Source organism: Conger conger, chromosome 1, assembly GCF_963514075.1.
Source record: "Conger conger chromosome 1, fConCon1.1, whole genome shotgun sequence".
Taxonomy (NCBI): domain Eukaryota; kingdom Metazoa; phylum Chordata; class Actinopteri; order Anguilliformes; family Congridae; genus Conger; species Conger conger.
The window spans coordinates 35,913,196-35,918,507 of NC_083760.1; positions in this window are offsets into that span (position 1 = coordinate 35,913,196).

A 5,312-nucleotide genomic window follows, 5' to 3' on the forward strand; every position below is an offset into this window, starting at 1 on the left:
ACTTTCGGTTGGTTTTATTTTATTTGGTGTATTGCCTTCTGAGACCAAGCTTCTTTTCAAAATGTGCATAAGTTACAATGTGACTGCTTAAACAGCCAACAAAAATGTATGTGGACATGCCTATCTCATACTTAAAGTAAAGTTGGATTCAAGCAAAACTAGACGTCTTTGCCATAATAAACCAAGGTGGCCTGTATACTTTGGTTCTACTGGGTCAAAAGGTTGCGCTATTACAGTGGAAAATGGAAAAAACAGCATAACTCAGCATAACCTTAATGTCATGTCATACAGTCCATATATGAGCATTCAAAAAAACTGTTTAAAAAACAGCCAACAAGAAATCTGTTTCTGACGCAATCCTAGTCCCTATGGATCGCCCAATTCATAAATTGGCTGCCATTTTGAATGGTTCATTTTTCATTTTTCAGGCACAAAATTAATGCTAGCATGGTGGTCTAGTGGTCCTGCACTACTGCCCCTTCAAAGTCTCTGTGCTTGGCAATTGCTGCTATGCTGCTTGGACCCCTTCAAATGCTCCTTTTGTATTGCCTACATTTGTATTAGAATTGAACAGATTCTAAGCAAAGTGAAAGTTTGTTAAAAATGTACAAGTAGTATATACAGTTATAAACATTAACATTGTGAAGTGTGAAAAGTGCAAGTTATCAAGCAGGTTTCAGAAGAGCTTCAGTGTGTATGTAGGTGTTCTCTGTCCATTGTCTGCTTGTCACATGAGAGAACTTCCACATTCCACATATTCTCAAGGGTGTGGCACATGCTGAAATCTATTTTATCTTTTAATAGCTTTTATCAATCTCGTATTATATCATTTAAACATGCACCTTCAGCCCTTTTACTACCGCTAAGTGTACCTACTGCTTAGTTTGTCTAAAAACTTAAGACCATATCAAGCCCATTCTTGAAACCCCCCCCCCCCCCGCCCATTCTCATAAGTTTCTCTCAAGTTTATCTTTTATACATGGAATCAGCCAAACACAGTACTCCTGTGGTCTAACAAAGGTATTGGAACTTCTAACTTCCTTAGAAGTTATACATTGACTAGAGCCTGAAAGGCTTTGATCAGCTATTACTCCTAAGTCTTTTTCAACTTGAGCACTTTCAAATTTCGTACCACACATAAAGTAGTCTTGCCTTATGTTTTTATTTTATTTAGAACTTCACATTTAGTTATATTTAATTTACCAGGTTTCCGCCCACTTCTGGATTATGTTTAAATCTTCCTGGCTTATTTGGGTAGATTCGAAACTGTTAGCTAAACCTTCTTGTTTTGTATCATTTGCACATTTTACTAAAGTACATTCAACGCCCCTGTCAAGGTCATTTATGTTAATGAGGATGAGCAGTGGTCCCAGCACCAAACTCTGTGGGACTCCACTTCCCATAATAACCTGCTCAGATAAGGTCCTTCCTACTACTACTGTTTGTGTTCTATCCCAGGACCAGTTCCGAACCCACTCTGAAAGGACTCCTGTAATTCCAACTGTCCTAATTTTGATAATGATAATGAGTTTGTCATGTGGTACCTCAAATGCTTTTTGGAAATCGAAACATGCAATATCATAAGCCCTGCTTACCATCAAAACACTTGAAGCTTCCTCAAAGAATGGCAAAATGCATGACCTACCCATAGAAACCAGGTATGCTATCCCTAATAATTTTCAAAAAATTATTCCAGTTTGTCTCTCATGATAGATTACAGTATTTTACATCTGGTGCAAGTTAAGATGATTCTGAATGTGAAGGTGGTTCATGAAGGTGGAATGTGTGGTGGGTGTTGGTTTTCCTCAGCAACTGTTTCTGTGGGTGTCTCCTCAACTGCAGAAGTACTTGGGGGTCGAATCATTTCCAGCCTGCGATTGTGAAAGAAATTGCAATTAATTTAAGATAATCTTTTAAATTATACATACAGGTAATGTATGCATTTAGTGTCTTTACACGGATTGCCAGAGCTATGAAAACAAGAAAACGGCATATGGCTACATTGGCAGAAGACTGGTTATTGCGTCAGCATTATGAGCAAGCCAGATACAATTACAGCCTATTATACAGTACTGTGCAAAGGTTTTAGGCAGGTGTGAAAAAATGCTGTAAAGTAAGAATTCTTTCAGAAATAGTAATGTTAATAGTTTATTTTTATCAATATTTGGTGTGACCACCCTTTGCCTTCAAAACAGCAACAATTCTTCTAGGTATACTTGCACACAGTTTTTGAAGGAACTCGGCAGGTAGGTTGTTCCAAACATCTTGGGTGAACTAGCCACAGTTCTTCTGTGGATTTAGGCAGCCTCAAATGCTTCTGTCTCCTCATGTAATCCCAGGCAGACTTGATGATGTTGAGATCAGGGCTCTGTGGGGGCCATACCATCACTTCCAGGACTACTTGTTCTTCTTTATACTGAAGATAGTTCTTAATGACATTGGCTGTATGTTTGGGGTCATTGTCCTGCCGCAGAATAAATTTGGGGCTAATCAGATGCCTCCCTGATGTTATTGCATGATGGATAAGTATCTGCCTGTACTTCTCAGCATTGAGGAGACTATTCATTCCGACCAAATCCCCAGACTGCAGAAATGCAGATCATCAATTTAATATTTAGCTTGAAACACAATCATTAACTGAAACAGAAACAGCTGTGTAGGAGGGTTAAAACTGGGCAAGGAACAGCCAAACTCTGCTTTGAAGGTGAGGTTGCTGAAGGCAGTTTAATGTCAGAAGTCATACACCACGGCAAGACTGAGCACAGCAACAAGACACAAGATAGTTATACTGCATCAAAAAGGTCTCTGTCAGGCAGAAATTTCAAGGCAGACGGGTTTCCAGTTGTGCTGTCCAAGCTGTGTTAAAGAAGCACAAAGAAATGGGCAACGTTGAGGACTGTAGACACAGTGGTCAGCCAAGGAAACTTAGTGCAGATGAAAGACACATCATGCTTACTTCCCTTCGCAATTGGAAGATGTCCAGCAGTGCCATCAGCTCAGAATTGTCAGAAACCAGTGGGACCCAGGTTCACCCATCTACTGTGCGGAGAAGTCTGGTCAGAAGTGGTCTTCATGGAAGAATTGCAGCCAAAGAGCCATACCTCCGACGTGCAAACAAGGCCAAGCAACTCAACTATGCACGAAAACACAGGAACTGGCAGCAGGTTCTCTGGACTGATGAGTCAAGTCCAGCATAGTGGAGGTTCCTTGTCAGTTTGGGGCTGTATTTCGGCAAATGGATTTGGGGATTTGGTCAGAATGAATAGTCTCCTCAATGCTGAGAAGTACAGACAGATACTTATCCATCATGCAATACCATCAGGGTGGTCACACCAAATATTGATTTGATTTAGATTTTTCTTCTGTTCATTCACTACTTCTGTTCATGCATTTTGTTAATTGATAAAAAGAAACTATTAACATTTCTATTTTTGAAAGCATTCTTTCATTTTTTCATACCTGCCTAAAACTTTTACACAGTACTGTATATTACATTTCTGTTTCATGGAAGCTTGCGCAAATTAATATGCTGTGTTTACAACTGCCTGCTAGCCAGCCTAAACGCTTACAACATCCAGACTGATGTTTGTGGAAATCTCTTTCCATGAATTTGCTGCCATCTGGCAGTCTTTGTAATGTGGTGAAGAAGAGTCATACAAAAATATATGTATCTACGGACTTTGTCAATTATCCTTGCCTCGATTTGGTCCATGTTCATTCAACTCAGTTTGAAAATGGCAATGCAATGCTACCAAGCGGACCAATTACAGTTTTTGTGGTCTGCGTAGCCATGACATGTTGTTACATTTCTGGGGAGATGCTACGCCATATACCTCAGAGGAACCAAGCACAGACTCAAGGGTAACAGGAAAATAGCAAGTTTAATGACACAAGTAAATAAGAGGCAGACAGAATGTAATCCGAGGTACAGGCAGGGTTCGTTCAAAAACCAATTGGTCAGTCCAAACAGGGCAACGGTACAGAAATCATAATCCAAAGAGACAGTCCAAAGAGCAGGTAGGGGTCGTGAACAAAAAATGCAGAGGAGATACATGGCACAGGTACAGGGAAGCTATAACTGGGGTTGGGAACAAGAGGGAAACAAGAGGCAAAAACGCTAGGCACTTTGAAAATCAAGAAACAGAAAACACAGAAGATGACACTAAAGGCTTTAAAATTCACAAAAAGATCTTCAGTCATGTATTTTAACTTTTAGAACAAAATGTTTATTTAAACTCTATTTTGTGAGTCTCTGTTAAACAGACCATATTTTTCATTTTCAATTTTTTTTTGCTCTGAAAATAATCTATTTGGTTGTTGATTCAAAGAGAATATTTGATTGAATCCTCAGCAGCCTGCTTAGTGGTTCTTGTTGTGTGAAGTAGACCACCATACTTACAGTACCCATAGCAGGTATTAATGCATTGTGAGTTGGAAGCCTCGTCAGTGCATAGGTCAAGATAATGTTCTCGGTGCTTTTGTGAATTTCCTGTCTTTTTCGGCTTTTGCCAATCATTATCGCTTCTTTAAAACATAGTTTTTGGGTTGAATTATAATAAAGTACAACTATCCTAATATAACCTAATGTAGCTATTGTATTTATTATTCAATAGCCCAAAACCCTGTTCGCCCAGTAAGTGGCACTGTTTGTTAGCTAGCTAAAACACAATAATGTAATTTAGTTGACATTAAAGTTACGAACGACTAGGTTACATTCAGTCTATCGACTGAAAACAACAAAAGCATTCTTCTAAACCTTTGTTCTGTTCAATTTTGAGATATAAATGTGTCGGGGAGATGTGTTGTAGGTGATTAATCAGTGAAAACATGTTATTTTACATGTTCCACACATAAAATCAGCCAAGGCCATGTAGTTTCAAAAATAAAACTTTTCGTTGAAACTAAAAACGTTAATTACAAATTGAGTGAGTTAAGTGAGCTGCATCTCATCTGGGCAAGATGAGAAAAATTACGTTTAATATCTCTGGATTAATGTAGGACTATGTTTCTTAATGGTTTTGTGCAGCAGCGCGGAGCCTACGCGATAACGCTGTTCGATTGCAAAATATTCGAATTCACTCTTTATTTAGTTAACTAAATAGCGCACTATATGGTCATCCAGTAGTTAGGGATTAGTAATTAGTGAGCCATTTCGGACACAGCATATAACACTGCAATGTGCATTTTTGACGGTGTCCCCTTTAATGCAATCCCCTCCGCGGAATCAAGGGGCAGTTCCTTTCTTTCTGGGGTTGGGCTAATTGTGTGCTCTTGGAATCTGCGCTTACTGTAAGATTTATAGGACAGTAGCT